General features: G+C 38.0%; 2 non-coding genes across 2 annotated transcripts; both read left to right on the top strand.

The window, feature by feature from the left end:
- The first annotated feature begins 4087 nt into the window (after positions 1-4087).
- TRNAS-GCU (transfer RNA serine (anticodon GCU)) lies at positions 4088-4160 on the top strand. The gene has a single exon. It is a non-coding gene; the product is annotated as a tRNA-Ser (tRNA).
- A 5631-nt stretch (positions 4161-9791) lies between these two features.
- TRNAC-GCA (transfer RNA cysteine (anticodon GCA)) lies at positions 9792-9864 on the top strand. The gene has a single exon. It is a non-coding gene; the product is annotated as a tRNA-Cys (tRNA).
- Positions 9865-18148: the final 8284 nt, after the last annotated feature.

Genomic DNA, 18148 nt, shown 5'->3' with positions numbered 1-18148 from the left:
GTTTAACTATGATCTTAGCACAAAATCAACAAACTGCAGTAGAGAAGCAGTTACGTTTTGCAGAATTTGTGCATTTGACAAAAGTTTTTTTCCATGTTCCAAGATCTACATGTGATACGAAATGTATGAATTCTTGCAATGGAAAACTCACTGTATTTTACCAAGGCAGATAAAGGACATCCTTCGCACCCCATATACTTATAAGGAGGGTTTGGTGGCTGAAAATGCATTGCTTTGATGGTGATTGCATGTTGCTTGCACTTTGTACATATTACTGAATTAATAAAGGTAAACATGTCAGAACTGGGGGTATAGCTCAGTGGTAGAGCATTTGACGCTGATCAAGAGGTCCACTATTTCAAATCTGGGTGCCCCCTTGTTCAACTGTTTTACGTGTAGAAATATTTTTTAAATTAGATAAATTGAAGAAAACATTTACAATCTTAGCATTTTATGTAATGAGCAACACATTTCTACATTTGAAATACTCCTGATCATCTCCTGAAACATAGGGTAAACACCATGAAACTGTTCAGGATTTCTTCATATGATACAAGCTGTGTTTTACATTCACCCAAGTTCTACTGGTGATATTATCAGTTTGAAATAGTCCATTGGAAGCTCATATGAATGTTATAAAACTCTGGTGGAAACCAATAATATTCCCTTAATGAAATGTATTAATTTGTACAGCTGACCAGAAGTGCACTGATGTCATTAGTTCTACAAGTTCCATACAGTCACCCACTCTATCACCTTTTTAAAAAATTGCAGTTTTCAGCATTCAAGGTTTTAACTCAGTGGTAGAGCGTAGGAGTGGAGTTCAAGAAGTCCCTGTTTCATAACCATATACCTTTGTCAATAGATCCTGTTAAAATGTTTTTCAACCCAATGCACTGTAAGAAACAATAGGATATATCATCATTTCATATACAAAACAATGAACAATTGGGTTTAACTATGTTCTTAGCACAAATCAACAAACTGCAGTAGAGAAGCAGTTACATTTTGCAGAATTTGTGCATTTGACAAAAGATTTGTTTTCCATGTTCAAAGATCTACTTGTGATTCGAAATGTATGAATTCTTGCAATGGAAACGTCACTGTATTTTACCAAGGCAGATAAAGGACATCCTTCGCACCCCATATACTTATAAGGAGGGTTTGGTGGCTGAAAATGCATTGCTTTGATGGTGATTGCATGTTGCTTGCACTTTGTACATATTACTGAATTAATAAAGGTAAACATTTCAGAACTGGGGGTATAGCTCAGTGGTGGAGCATTTGACTGCAGATCAGGAGGTCCTCTAGTTCAAATCTGGGTGCCCCCTTGTTCAACTGTTTTACCTGTAGAAATATTTTTTAAATTGAAGAAAACATTTACAATCTTAGCATTTTATGTAATGAGCAACACATTTATACATTTGAAATATTCCTGATCATCTCCTGAAACATAGGGTAAACACCATGAAACTGTTTATGATTTCTTCATATGATACTAGCTGTGTTTTACATTCACCCAAGTTTTACTGGTGATATTATCAGTTTGAAATAGTCCATTGGAAGCTCATATGAATGTAATAAAACTGTGGTGGAAACCAATAATATGCCCTAAATGAAATGTATTAATTTGTACAGCTGACCAGAAGTGCACTGATGTCATTAGTTCTACAAGTTCCATACAGTCACCCACTCTATCACCTTTTTAAAAAAGAGCAGTTTTCAGCATTCAAGGGTTTAACTCAGTGGTAGAGCATAGGAGTGCAGTTCAAGAAGTCCCTGTTTCATAACCATACACCCTCGTCAATAGATCCTGTTAAAATGTTTTTCAACCCAATGCACTGTAAGAAACAATAGGATATATCATCATTTATATACAAAACAATGATCAATTGGGTTTAAATATGCTCTTAGCACAAAATCAAAAAATGCAGTAGAGAAGCAGTTACATTTTGCAGAATTTGTGCATTTGACAAAAGATTTGTTTTCCATGTTCCAAGATCTACATGTGATACGAAATGTATGAATTCTTGCAATGGAAACCTCACTGTATTTTACCAAGGCAGATAAAGGACATCCTTTGCACCCCATATACTTATAAGGAGGGTTTGGTGGCTGAAAATGCATTGCTTTGATGGTGATTGCATGTTGCTTGCACTTTGTACATATTACTGAATTAATAAAGGTAAACATTTCAGAACTGGGGGTATAGCTCAGTGGTGGAGGATTTGACTGCAGATCAGGAGGTCCCCTAGTTCAAATCTGGGTGCCCCCTTGTTCAACTGTTTTACCTGTAGAAATATTTTTTAAATTGAAGAAAACATTTACAATCTTAGCATTTTATGTAATGAGCAACACATTTCTACATTTGAAATATTCCTGATCATCTCCTGAAACATAGGGTAAACACCATGAAACTGTTTATGATTTCTTCATATGATACAAGCTGTGTTTTACATTCACCCAAGTTTTACTGGTGATATTATCAGTTTGAAATAGTCCATTGGAAGCTCATATGAATGTAATAAAACTGTGGTGGAAACCAATAATATGCCCTAAATGAAATGTATTAATTTGTACAGCTGACCAGAAGTGCACTGATGTCATTAGTTCTACAAGTTCCATACAGTCACCCACTCTATCACCTTTTTAAAAAAGAGCAGTTTTCAGCATTCAAGGGTTTAACTCAGTGGTAGAGCATAGGAGTGCAGTTCAAGAAGTCCCTGTTTCATAACCATACACCCTCGTCAATAGATCCTGTTAAAATGTTTTTCAACCCAATGCACTGTAAGAAACAATAGGATATATCATCATTTTATATACAAAACAATGATCAATTGGGTTTAAATATGCTCTTAGCACAAAATCAAAAAATGCAGTAGAGAAGCAGTTACATTTTGCAGAATTTGTGCATTTGACAAAAGATTTGTTTTCCATGTTCCAAGATCTACATGTGATACGAAATGTATGAATTCTTGCAATGGAAACCTCACTGTATTTTACCAAGGCAGATAAAGGACATCCTTCACACCCCATATACTTATAAGGAGGATTTGGTGGCTGAAAATGCATTGCTTTGATGGTGATTGCATGTTGCTTGCACTTTATACATATTACTGAATTAATAAAGGTAAACATTTCAGAACTAGTGGTATAGCTCAGTGGTAGAGCATTTGACTGCAGATCAAGAGGTCCCTAGTTCAAATCTGGGTGCCCCCTTGTCCATCTGTTCTACCTGTAGAAATATTTTTTAATTGAAGAAAACATTTACAATCTTAGCATTTTATGTAAGGAGCAACACATTTCTACATTTGAAATACTCCTGATCATCTCCTAAAACATAGGGTAAACACCATGAAACGTTTAGGATTTCTTCGTATGATACAAGCTGTGTTTTACATTCACCCAAGTTCTATTGGTGATATTATCAGTTTGAAATAGTCCATTGGAAGCTCATATGAATGTTATAAAACAGTCGTGGAAACCAATAATTTGCCCTTAATGAAATGTATTAATTTGTACAGCTGACCAGAAGTGCACTGATGTCATTGTACTACAAGTTCCCTACAGTCACCCACTCTCTCACCTTTTTAAAAAAGGGCAGTTTTCAACATTCAAGGGTGTATGTCAGTGGTAGAGCGTAGGAGTGTAGCTCAAGAAGTCCCTGTTTCATAACCATATACCCTCTTCAATAGATCCTGTTAAAATGTTTTTCAACCCAATGCACTGTAAGAAACAATAGGATATATCATCATTTCATATACAAAACAATGAACAATTGGGTTTAACTATGATCTTGGCACAAAATCAACAAACTGCAGTAGAGAAGCAGTTACGTTTTGCAGAATTTGTGCATTTGACAAAAGTTTTTTTCCATGTTCCAAGATCTACATGTGATACGAAATGTATGAATTCTTGCAATGGAAAACTCACTGTATTTTACCAAGGCAGATAAAGGACATCCTTCGCACCCCATATACTTATAAGGAGGGTTTGGTGGCTGAAAATGCATTGCTTTGATGGTGATTGCATGTTGCTTGCACTTTGTACATATTACTGAATTAATAAAGGTGAACATGTCAGAAATGGGGGTATAGCTCAGTGGTAGAGCATTTGACTGCTGATCAAGAGGTCCACTAGTTCAAATCTGGGTGCCCCCTTGTTCAACTGTTTTACGTGTAGAAATATTTTTTAAATTAGATAAATTGAAGAAAACATTTACAATCTTAGCATTTTATGTAATGAGCAACACATTTCTACATTTGAAATACTCCTGATCATCTCCTGAAACATAGGGTAAACACCATGAAACTGTTCAGGATTTCTTCATATGTTACAAGCTGTGTTTTACATTCACCCAAGTTCTACTGGTGATTTCAGTTTGAAAGAGTCCATTGGAAGCTCATATGAATGTTATAAAACTGTGGTGGAAACCAATAATATGCCCTTAATGAAATGTATTAATTTGTACAGCTGACCAGAAGTGCACTGATGTCATTAGTTCTACAAGTTCCATACAGTCACCCACTCTATCACCTTTTTAAAAAAGGGCAGTTTTCAGCATTCAAGGGTTTAACTCAGTGGTAGAGCGTAGGAGTGGAGTTCAAGAAGTCCCTGTTTCATAACCATATACCTTCGTCAATAGATCCTGTTAAAATGTTTTTCAACCCAATGCACTGTAAGAAACAATAGGATACATCATCATTTCATATACAAAACAATGAACAATTGGGTTTAACTATGCTCTTAGCACAAATCAACAAACTGCAGTAGAGAAGCAGTTACATTTTGCAGAATTTGTGCATTTGACAAAAGATTTGTTTTCCATGTTCAAAGATCTACATGTGATACGAAATGTATGAATTCTTGCAATGGAAACCTCACTGTATTTTACCAAGGCAGATAAAGAACATCCTTCGCACCCCATATACTTATAAGGAGGGTTTGGTGGCTGAAAATGCATTGCTTTGATGGTGATTGCATGTTGCTTGCACTTTATACATATTACTGAATTAATAAAGGTAAACATTTCAGAACTGGCGGTATAGCTCAGTGGTGGAGCATTTGACTGCAGATCAGGAGGTCCCCTAGTTCAAATCTGGGTGCCCCCTTGTTCAACTGTTTTACCTGTAGAAATATTTTTTAAATTGAAGAAAACATTTACAATCTTAGCATTTTATGTAATGAGCAACACATTTCTACATTTGAAATATTCCTGATCATCTCCTGAAACATAGGGTAAACACCATGAAACTGTTTATGATTTCTTTATGTGATACAAGCTGTGTTTTACATTCACCCAAGTTTTACTGGTGATATTATCAGTTTGAAATAGTGCATTGGAAGCTCATATGAATGTAATAAAACTGTGGTGGAAACCAATAATATGCCCTAAATGAAATGTATTAATTTGTACAGCTGACCAGAAGTGCACTGATGTCATTAGTTCTACAAGTTCCATACAGTCACCCACTCTATCACCTTTTTAAAAAAGAGCAGTTTTCAGCATTCAAGGGTTTAACTCAGTGGTAGAGCATAGGAGTGCAGTTCAAGAAGTCCCTGTTTCATAACCATATACCCTCGTCAATAGATCCTGTTAAAATGTTTTTCAACCCAATGCACTGTAAGAAACAATAGGATATATCATCATTTCATATACAAAACAATGATCAATTGGGTTTAAATATGCTCTTAGCACAAAATCAACAAACTGCAGTAGAGAAGCAGTTACATTTTGCAGAATTTGTGCATTTGACAAAAGATTTGTTTTCAGTGTTCCAAGATCTACATGTGATACGAAATGTATGAATTCTTGCAATGGAAACCTCACTGTATTTTACCAAGGCAGATAAAGGACATCCTTCGCACCCCATATACTTATAAGGAGAGTTTGGTGGCTGAAAATGCATTGCTTTGATGGTGATTGCATGTTGCTTGCACTTTATACATATTACTGAATTAATAAAGGTAAACATTTCAGAACTAGTGGTATAGCTCAGTGGTAGAGCATTTGACTGCAGATCAAGAGGTCCCTAGTTCAAATCTGGGTGCCCCCTTGTCCAACTGTTTTACCTGTAGAAATATTTTTTTAATTAAATAAATTGAAGAAAACATTTACAATCTTAGCATTTTATGTAATGAGCAACACATTTCTACATTTGAAATACTCCTGATCATCTCCTAAAACATAGGGTAAACACCGTGAAACTGTTTAGGATTTCTTCATATGATACAAGCTATGTTTTACATTCACCCAAGTTCTATTGGTGATATTATCAGTTTGAAATAGTCCATTGGAAGCTCATATGAATGTTATAAAACAGTGGTGGAAACCAATAATTTGCCCTTAATGAAATGTATTAATTTGTACAGCTGACCAGAAGTGCACTGATGTCATTGTACTACAAGTTCCCTACAGTCACCCACTCTCTCACCTTTTTAAAAAAGGGCAGTTTTCAACATTCAAGGGTGTATGTCAGTGGTAGAGCGTAGGAGTGTAGCTCAAGAAGTCCCTGTTTCATAACCATATACCCTCTTCAATAGATCTTGTTAAAATGTTTTTCATCCCAATGCACTGTAAGAAACAATAGGATATATCATCATTTCATATACAAAACAATGAACAATTGGGTTTAACTATGATCTTAGCACAAAATCAACAAACTGCAGTAGAAAAGCAGTTACATTTTGCAGAATTTGTGCATTTGACAAAATATTTTTTTTCCATGTTCCAAGATCTACATGTGATACGAAATGTATGAATTCTTGCAATGGAAACCTCACTGTATTTTACCAAGGCAGATAAAGGACATCTTGTGTACCCCTTATAGTTATAAGGAGGGTTTGGTGGCTGAAAATGCATTGCTTTGATGGTGATTGCATGTTGCTTCAACTTTGTACATATTACTGAATTAATATAAGTGAACATTTCAGAACTGGGGGTATAGCTCAGTGGTGGAGCATTTGACTGCAGATCATGGAGGTCTCCTAGTTCAAATCTGGGTGACCACTTGTTCAACTGTTTTACCTGTAGAAATATTTTTTAAATTGAAGAAAACATTTACAATTTTAGCAGTTTATGTAATGAGCAACACATTTCTACATTTGAAATATTCCTGATCATCTCCTGAAACATAGGGTAAACACCATGAAACTGTTTATGATTTCTTCATATGATACAAGCTGTGTTTTACATTCACCCAAGTTCTACTGGTGATATTATCAGATTAAAATAGTCCATTGGAAGCTCATAAGAATGTTATAAAACTGTGGTGGAAACCAATAATATGCCCTAAATGAAATGTATTAATTTGTACAGCTGACCAGAAGTGCACTGATGTCATTAGTTCTACAAGTTCCATACAGTCACCCACTCTATCACCTTTTTAAAAGAGAGCAGTTTTCAGCATTCAAGGGTTTAACTCAGTGGTAGAGCGTAGGAGTGCAGTTCAAGAAGTCCCTGTTTCATAACCATATACCCTCGTCAATAGATCCTGTTAAAATGTTTTTCAACCATATGCACTGTAAGAAACAATAGGATATATCATCATTTCATATACAAAACAATGAACAATTGGGTTTAACTATGCTCTTAGCACAAAATCAACAAACTGCAGTAGAGAAGCAGTTACATTTTGCAGAATTTGTGCATTTGACAAAAGATTTGTTTTCCATGTTCCAAGATCTACATGTGATACGAAATGTATGAATTCTTGCAATGGAAACCTCACTGTATTTTACCAAGGCAGATAAAGGACATCCTTCGCACCCCATATACATATATGAGGGTTTGGGTGCTGAAAATGCATTGCTTTGATGGTGATTGCCTGTTGCTTGCACTTTGTATATATTACTGAATTAATAAAGGTGAATATTTCAGAACTGGGCGTATAGCTCAGTGGTAGAGCATTTGACTGCAGATCAAGTGGTACCCTAGTTCAAATCTGGGTGCCCGCTTGTTCAACTGTTTTACCTGTAGAAAAATGTGTTTAATTAAATAAATTGAAGAAAACATTTACAATCTTAGCATTTTATGTAAAGAGTAACACATTTCTACATTTGAAATATTCCTGATCATCTCCTGAAACATAGGGTAAACACCATGAAACTGTTTAGGATTTCTTCATATGATACAAGCTGTGTTTTACATTTACCCAAGTTCTACTGGTGATATTATCAGTTTGAAATAGTCCATTGGAAGCTCATGTGAATGTTATAAAACTGTGGTGGAAACCAATAATATGCCCTAAATGAAATGTATTAATTTGTACAGCTGACCAGAAGTGCACTGATGTCATTAGTTCTACAAGTTCCATACAGTCACCCACTCTATCACCTTTTTAAAAAAGGGCAGTTTTCAGCATTCAAGGGTTTAACTCAGTGGTAGAGCGTAGGAGTGCAGTTCAAGAAGTCGCTTTTTCATAACCATATACCCTCGTCAATAGATACTGTTAAAATGTTTTTCAACCCAATGCACTGTAAGAAACAATAGGATATATCATCATTTCATATACAAAACAATGAAAAATTGGGTTTAACTATGCTCTTAGCACAAAATCAACAAACTGCAGTAGAGAAGCAGTTACATTTTGCAGAATTTGTGCATTTGACAAAAGATTTGTTTTCCATGTTCCAAGATCTACATGTGATACGAAATGTATGAATTCTTGCAATGGAAACCTCACTGTATTTTACCAAGGCAGATAAAGGACATCCTTCACACCCCATATACTTATAAGGAGGGTTTGGTGGCTGAAAATGCATTGCTTTGATGGTGATTGCATGTTGCTTGCACTTTGTACATATTACTGAATTAATAAAGGTACACATTTCAGAACTAGGGGTATAGCTCAGTGGTAGAGCATTTGATTGCAGTTCAAGAGGTCCCTAGTTCGAATTTGGGTGCCCCCTTGTCCAACTGTTTTACCTGTAGAAATATTTTTTTAATTAAATAAATTGAAGAAAGCATTTACAATCTTAGCATTTTATGTAATGAGCAACACATTTCTACATTTGAAATACTCCTGATCATCTCCTGAAACATAGGGTAAACACCATGAAACTGTTTAGGATTTCTTCGTATGATACAAGCTGCGTTTTACATTCACCCAAGTTCTACTGGTGATATTATCAGTTTGAAATAGTCCATTGGAAGCTCAGATGAATGTTATAAAACAGTGGTGGAAACCAATAATTTGCTCTTAATGAAATGTATTAATTTGTACAGCTGACCAGAAGTGCACTGATGTCATTAGTTCTACAAGTTCCATACAGTCACCCACTCTATCACCTTTTTAAAATAGGGCAGTTTTCAGCATTCAATGGTTTACTTCAGTGGTAGAGCGTAGGAGTGCAGTTCAAGAAGTCCCTGTTTCATAACCATATACCCTCGTCAATAGATCCTGTTAAAATGTTTTTCAACCCAATGCACTGTAAGAAAAAATAGGATATATCATCATTTCATATACAAAACAATGAACAATTGGGTTTAACTATGCTCTTAGCACAAAATCAACAAACTGCAGTAGAGAAGCAGTTACATTTTGCAGAATTTGTGCATTTGACAAAACATTTTTTTTCCATGTTCCAAGATCTACATGTGTTACGAAATGCATGAATTTTTGCAATGGAAACCTCACTGTATTTTACCAAGGCAGATAAAGGACATCCTTCGCACCCCATATACTTATATGAGGGTTTGGGTGCTGAAAATGCATTGCTTTGATGGTGATTGCCTGTTGCTTGCACTTTGTATATATTACTGAATTAATAAAGGTGAACATTTCAGAACTGGGGGTATAGCTCAGTGGTAGAGCATTTGACTGCAGATCAAGCGGTCCCCTAGTTCAAATCTGGGTGCCCCCTTGTTCAACTGTTTTACCTGTAGAAAAATGTTTTTAATTAAATACATTGAAGAAAACATTTACAATCTTAGCATTTTATGTAATGAGCAACACATTTCTACATTTGAAATATTCCTGATCATCTCCTGAAACATAGGGTAAACACCATGAAACTGTTTAGGATTTCTTCATATGATACAAGGTGTGTTTTACATTCACCCAAGTTCTACTGGTGATATTATCAGTTTGAAATAGTCCATTGGAAGCTCATATGAATGTTATAAAACTGTGGTGGAAACCAATAATATGCCCTAAATGAAATGTATTAATTTGTACAGCTGACCAGAAGTGCACTGATGTCATTAGTTCTACAAGTTCCATACAGTCACCCACTCTATCACCTTTTTAAAAAAGGGCAGTTTTCAGCATTCAAGGGTTTAACTCAGTGGTAGAGCGTAGGAGTGCAGTTCAAGAAGTCCCTGTTTCATAACTATATACCCTCGTCAATAGATCCTGTTAAAATGTTTTTCAACCCAATGCACTGTTAGAAACAATAGGATATATCATCATTTCATATACAAAACAATGAACAATTGGGTTTAACTATGCTCTTAGCACAAAATCAACAAACTGCTGTAGAGAAGCAGTTACATTTTGCAGAATTTGTGCATTTGACAAAAGATTTTTTTTCCATGTTCCAAGATCTACATGTGTTACGAAATGTATGAATTCTTGCAATGGAAACCTCACTGTATTTTACCAAGGCAGATAAAGGACATCTTGTGTACCCCTTATAGTTATAAGGAATGTTTGGTGGCTGAAAATGTATTGCTTTGATGGTGATTGCATGTTGCTTCCACTTTGTACATATTACTGAATTAAAATAGGTGAACATTTCAGAATTGGGGGTATAGCTAGTGGTAGAGCACTTGACTGTAGATCACGAGGTCCTTAGTTCAAATCTGGCTGCCCCCTTGTTCAACCTTAAATTGAAGAAAACATTTGTAATCTTATCATTTTATGTAATGAGCAAAACATTTCTACATTTGAAATACTCCTGATCATCACCTGAAACATAGGGTAATCACCATTATGCTGCATGATTCTATTCAGTATGGACAGTTGTGAGTGACTTCTTCGTATGATACAAGCTGTGTTTTACATTTACCCAAGTTCTACTGGTGATATTATCAGTTTGAAATAGTCCGCTGGAAGCTCATATGAATGTTATAAAACTGTGGTGGAAACCAATAATATGCCCTGTTGGGTATTTTGTGGATATTTGGGGCTTTGCTGTATTTTCTTACCGCCAAAATACCTTTAGCAATAATCACTCTCTGTATTCATATTGGGTCACACATGACAATAATACATTGCATTATTTCAGAATTCAGATCCATTTAGATGATGTGCGCGGTAGTTTGCGTGGTTGGTTGGTAAAGTGGTTGGTTTATTTGTGGCCCCAATATCCAACATCCCTTGTTTTTTATCTAGATTGTTCTTGATCACTAGAGAGACCTCAGGCCTACATTTTAGGGATACCACATTTTCAGTGTTAGTGTTGTGTGGCACCATGGGCTATTGTGGTATTTTTGTGGTAATTTCCACTACCTTATATATGGTAGGGAACTATGTCCAGAGAGTCTCTCTTCCCGTTGACTCATGTACCTCCAACAGGCTATGCTACAAACAGTCACTCACAACTGTCCATACTGAATAGAATCATGCACACATCTGTTTTAAAATGACAATTGCACTGTTTGAAAATCTACCCACGTTTAAACCTTTTCCCATGCAAAATGAAAGAGAGAAATAATACACACTAGCTATCTGTTTTCAAATATTTTTGTATTATAGAAATTTCTTTTAAACACAGTTTAATTTTTTTTATAGAAATAAATGAAATGGTACAACATTATTTGTGATAAATGAACAGAGAGCTGCGAGAATATATTCAATTGGACTGAGACTCCCTTTAATACACTGACTGAACAGTTTCGCACACTTTCGCACAGCTCCCACTCGCTTCTATAATTACCTTATCTGTACAGCATGAGTTTTCTCCGGCTATTCTCTTTCTGAATTTGGCTCCCTTGAAAATCAACCCCAGTGAGAACAAGCGTCTGCCGTTCTCAAACCGGGGTTATTGCCTGGAACTCTCAGTTTTTGCAGCAGGAATGCCCCAGCCAGTAAAAGACCCTTCTCCCAGCTCTGCCAGATCTCGATTGTTCTCCCCCTCTCCTCAAGCTTCTCCAGCAAAGTTCTAATCACAGCCTCTAGCATGATACTTGCTATGACGCTGCTCCAATCAGAATCAATCATATCATCTCCTCCCTCACTACACAATGGCTCACTTCTACAGTGGCAATTGTAACAAACTGATTTCCTGTTCCTTCGAGCTCTTTGCTTCCTGTAGTTATGTGGACAGAGCAGCCGAGAAAAAAAAATGAATGTGCGTTTAAAAGTTCACTTTCAGAGTAGGCCTAATTCTGCAGTGGAGACACATTTTTATTAGTGGGTTATGTTAAATGAAGTTTTATTAGTCAGTTAGTTATTAATAAGGTTAGTTATTAATTTTCAAATGTGTCTCTTTCGCCACATAGGCATTTCAGGTGATAAATAGTGTGCATTTTGAATGTGAACATGTGTGCTTTTAACTGTAAAAATAGATTTGCATCTTATATGTAAAAATCGTTTTTGACTGAATAGCCTGTCTTTACTTATATGTCCATGTTACTCTGGCAACACATATAGCAATGCACCACACCCATGTGGTGGTGCTGCATCAAAAAAAAATACTACCTGTGCAGTAGTGCTGTACTCTGTGCTGTAACACGCCAAATATCCTTACATACCCTCCTTTTGTTTTTAGAACTTGGCTACGATCCAAGCCAATTCCTAAAAACAACTTGTTGTTTTTTCTTTTAAAATGCATGTGTATTGGGATATCTTTCTCTTCCTGATGTAGCTACTAAAATCAGTAACATTTTCATTTTTACTGATAGCACAATCAACCATCCACCCATGATTAGCACCAGGACAGCCAAACCCACTATTGAGCGTTCCCCCCAGGTTCCCCAATTAAATCTTTCCACTTCTATTATCCCCAGATTACTAATTGTAATATTGTTTTTTCTCAAATTAATTTTTATAACATGTCTTTTGTTGTGATTCAATAAATATTCCACATCCGGATCTATTGGAAAAGTATCCCTTTGAAAAAATCGATATTTTCCACTTGGCTTTCCCAAACATCATTTGTTACATGAAACAATGTTAACCCCCCAATTGACACAATTGTATCCTTTGGAACCTGTAAATAAAAAACATTATATTTCACCTGTTTAACCACTGATGTTCCATGGTTTAAATGTACTACCGTCATGTTCTTTAAACAGGTGCTGACCAACCATTTACCTCTGACCATCTTAGCCTGTGCCAGTTCTTCACTCCCCATATTACCAATAATCACTTCACATCCTTATGATATACTTTGGTCAGATTTCAAACCACAAACAGCATCTGTGGCATCAGGAACAAACGGTTCACCTGGACACATATAATTTTGTTCTTTAAATTTGACACATGTTTCCAGGTTTGGTATTAAATAAACTTCAGGTTCCCATGACTGAAATGCCACCACTTCTGGAGTCTTAATCTTAATACATTTGTCCTCTTGCCAAAATCCCACGTTGTGTACCCACTTCGTTTGATAAATAAGTTCAGGAGCTACATATGGGATGCATAGCAAAAATCCGATCTCTAGTCTTTCCAAATCCACGTATAACGGCATTGCATTACCCATTTCAAATGCAATTTTTACCTGTATTATATCAATTTCCCTCCTGGTCAATCTTTCTATCATTTGACGAATAATATCCCGCGAAACAAAATACAAGGGGATATGTCCTTGAATCAATTGTGAAACTGCAGTTTGAACTTCTCTCATATAATTCGTTAATAGTCTATCAACAGGACTCATTATGTTCAATATTTCATTTAAAGTTCTGTCATGCTTAAGTATTATTTTAGTCCCCCGTTGCATCACATCTGCTTGTTCATTTAGAATGATTGCAGTTTCATTTATGAATCTTACTTGTTCATCCAGTCCCCCTCTAATCCCATCTAATGTTTTTTGTATTATTTATAGGTCAATACTCAGTTGTTGCGCTTTAGTACTCAGTGTTCCTACCGAAATAGAATTGGCTGTTGATATTGTGGTACCTATTATGGCTCCAACTATAGACATTACCAATGATATCGCGCGCATCACTGCACCTCTCTTTCCTCTCCTCTTCTTAATGTCTGCTGAATTCACAAATGTTTTCTCCAACTGCATTAATATATCTCTTATTGACGGCTTTGTGTCCTCTTTTCTTATTTCCAGCCACTCTTTAGTCTGTTCAATCTTAATTCCGGTATTGTTCAAATGTTTTTCAATCAAAATCTCAGGATTCAATGGTATGTAGATATTTTGGAAAATCATCCTTCTATCACTCATGATGAATCCTGGTGCCTCTTCCACCGCGATACCAGATGCTGGTCCAGGTTCAATGACAACCTGTGCTTCTGAATTCTTGAAGATCCCTCCAAATATCATCATCATTAACCATATCATCGGTATCATATTCAATGCTGATCGCTTTACAGCCTTGGTCTTCACCCCTCTTTGGGGCTTTCCCGGAATCCGTCCATGTGGGCTCCAGGACTCCATTGTCTCCCGTGACCTCCGGTATAAATAGTTAATGTTCTAAACCAAAATAGAAAAGAAACAGATTAAGTATATTGCACAATACTAACTTCACCCTTTTTCCAAAAATAAAACATGCTTGGTAAAAACATTTCGTTTTTTTTTTTTTTTTTTTTCTGAAATTAAACACAAGTTAAAAAGAAAACAAGCATATATAAAACAGCATTCAATATTTAATACATTTTCTCTCTGCACACCAACCATGAGCTTTGATTATATTTATTTATCTATTTATTTATTTATTTACTTATTTATTTATTTATTTATTTATTTACTTATTTTATATTATATACTTTTACATATATTACAGTGTTTGTGTGCCATTATAACAATCAACTTTTTAACTTCTCTGTCACTGCCTCCTGATTGTATCTGTCGGGGGGAAATTCTGCCGGAGTCGGCCGGGCCGTCCGCAGACGTCCGGGCCGGGAGGCCCCAACTCCTCCCGTATATCCCAGATGAGATAGAGTATGAGACACACACAAGAAGCAAGGTGACTCTGCTGTTTATTAAACAAAAACGGCAGGGATGGGTCAAGGATCGTACGCGTCCGTCCTGACACACACACAATCGTGGGGCTCGCAGGCCCTTTTTACCTTAGTATGACGCGCTACTTGCGTCACCTTAGAAAGTTAGCAAAAAACCTATCGCCACTCTTAATTGGTTGCTCGAGTGGTAGGGTTAGTATAGCATACGTATAGAGAACAATATTAGTGGACAAGGGTTAGTCAGGTGATATACTGGGTTGTCCCTACAATTAGATACATGAGAATTATTACATGAAGACTCCTGATGATTCGTCAATGTTAATGGCATCAGTGATAAGAGCCCCATGTTCTGATTGGGGCGCCCGCAAGCTTCCCAGCCTGGGACCATCGCTGTTCCCAGCTCTCGGTGTACCTGTCATTTGCAACAATGTTTCACTATGAGTACGTGCAGACAATGTGAGGACTTATTCATGAGCGAGAAGGCCGACTACTCCCACTGTCGCAGATGTCCATTGAGCCTTTTAAGTGTGTCTGCCTGTGTCTTGTACGGAAGGATCCAGACGCCTTCTTTCTCCTGGGCTTGGCATCCTGTCAAGTTCAGCTTGGTCACGTGAGGTGGGACCGTGTTTGAGGCAGACTTCTGCACAATTAATATTGTTTTTCCACTGTGTGCCTGGTTTAATTTGCAGGTGTGACTTTAACGTTGGTGCGCGGCGTGCGAGGTTGCAACATTGTGCCCTTGATGGTCTGCTTTCGGAATGTGGGTTTGCAACATTGCGACCTTGGCTGTCTGCTTTCACCGGGCTCATTCTGCAGGATCAGCAACATGACTCTTGTTCTTTTAACGTCCATGGAAGCTCTTGCTTGCGGCCTACTTAGGCCTGGTGTATAGGTGGAACTGTTTGGTGCACAGGCGCTTTAGGTTATAGTATCATATTGTCTTATAACCAGTATCGTGTCTTCGTTATATTTCTCATTATGGCACCTGGGTTTAGGAGAAGCGTAAGCAAGCTTTTTAGATGAGTTCATGATGCGTCTTGCGTTTCTGCATTTTGACAGCCTATGTGAAAAATAATAAAGATGCACGTCCATGAGTATGTCTGTCGCCTACGTGATAGCACTGAGTGTATTCTTCGTGTAGATTGGTGCGGGAGTGTCCAGTGTGTATATTTGCACAGGTGTGCTGACCGTTGGCTAGGTCGTCATGGCATCTCTAACGACGTGTAGGTTTTAATCTAGTTGATCCGTGCCGCAGGTGTCGGCATGGGCAGGGCGTGCTGCTGGGCAGGCAGATGGACACATCCGTATGTTCCTGTACCAGGGTATTTGGTCGTCTGGTAGATGGGCAAACTCTTCTCGTGGCGGGTGCCTGGGCCGTGATCCTTTAGGCCAGGCGTGAGAGGGGAAAGACGGGAGCCTGTTTTTCCATTCTCCCACTTCAGTCCCCCCTCTGGTCGACTTGTCGACCACAAACATATCCTTTTCGTTATCTCCTCTTACTCTCCATATTTTAGTTATTCCTCCTAAATGTCCATAGTGGTTAACATGATCTTCAAATGACCAGTACATATATTCACATGTTCCTCCAGGAGTACAGTATACCCATTTCCCGATGTAACTCCTGGGGTTTCTTGGGTTCTCGATCTTCACCGATGGTGGGTCCAGGTGGTTGGTGATGATCTGGTTGAGCAATTTCTCTCTCTCTTGTATTATTATGCCTGTGTGTTGGCCGTCATCTGCTGGCATCAAGGGGTGCATACCGACCATTTCAAGCAACTCGTCGGTGGTGCGTGCCTTCCGGGCCTTCCAAAATCTTATTATGATCAGTGTAGCTCCAGCCAAAATAGTACAACCAACTATGATTTTCAGTCCATCTGACAGCCAAGATGGCATCCATGACCATAATAGCGAAAACCAGCTCTCATCCTTTTTTACACCATTACTTTCATCCATCATTTTGGAGTGCATCTGGGCCAATTGTTAAACTGCTTCTGTCAGTGTACCATTGTCAGCATCGTTGGCAGGAATGAACGTGCAGCATGATTGTCCTATCTTTGCGCTGACTCCTCCTTCCATGGCTGTGAGGAGGTATAATACATATCTGTTCAGGAGTGCTACCATCCTTACAGCTCGCAGCTCCTCTTTTATTGCGTTGAATCCATTTACTGTAGAATTGATGGTCATCATTAGTTCCCATCTAGTTATCTGGAGCCATTTTGCGTTTGCGTAAGCCTGCAGTCCCGGATGTATTATTGAGGAGAAGAACATTGCTGCTCTGCCGAATAGTCTGTGTTCTGGCGGAATTGAAGTGAGTGCGGTTTCCGACCTTCCCCATAGGTAATTTCCAGTCAGAGGTTCTCCTTGTCTTTTCCTTCTATTTAGGAAGGTATTATTGCCGTTGGTCCTGTTCCCTTGCTCCACCTGAGGTGGTGCAGATCTCTTCTTTCTCTTGTCCCCTTCATCCATTTTGGGAAAGTTCGCCACATTCACATGCTTCTTGGGTACCACTAGTGATGGTACATTGACGTGCACCATCGTGCACACACCATTCCACAGAGGGGGCAGTGTGTGGTATGCCTTTTCTCCACAAGCCCAGTAATGGTCCATTATCACTGCTGTTCCTGCTCCCCCCTCAGGTAACTCCATCACGCTTGCACAGTTGGTGTTGTATCCTACGTCCACCTTTCCTTTATGTTGGTAGCATACCTTAGGCGCAGTCTGTTATGGGTCATCGTTCACCCCCCTCTGTGTGCAAAACCCAGCCACCTGCACCTCTAGCACTTCGACTTCCTAGTGCAACTACCAGAATGAAGGGGAGATTTGTTGCGCTCCCCAAAAGAATTCGGCATTATGCTGCCCCATTTCATGCACGATGGCAGCTGCCGTGGAAGTTAGCAAATCGGAAACTACATTCCCCAGAAAACCTGGCTCCGTACGGTAGTTTGCCGGTAGAGCCTCGCATTGGCTTGCCCCGCCTCTCTCACTGATGTAGTCCATGGAGACAGCCAGGGCACCGCTTCTGTTTACAGCTACTCCCGGCATTTAGAAGTTCCATCTTCAATTGCTAA

Source organism: Ambystoma mexicanum, unplaced genomic scaffold, assembly GCF_040938575.1.
Source record: "Ambystoma mexicanum isolate Mex_15411 unplaced genomic scaffold, UKY_AmexF1_1 Mex_scaf84, whole genome shotgun sequence".
NCBI classification, from domain to species: Eukaryota; Metazoa; Chordata; class Amphibia; order Caudata; family Ambystomatidae; genus Ambystoma; species Ambystoma mexicanum.
This window is presented reverse-complemented; position numbering and strand designations above follow the sequence as displayed.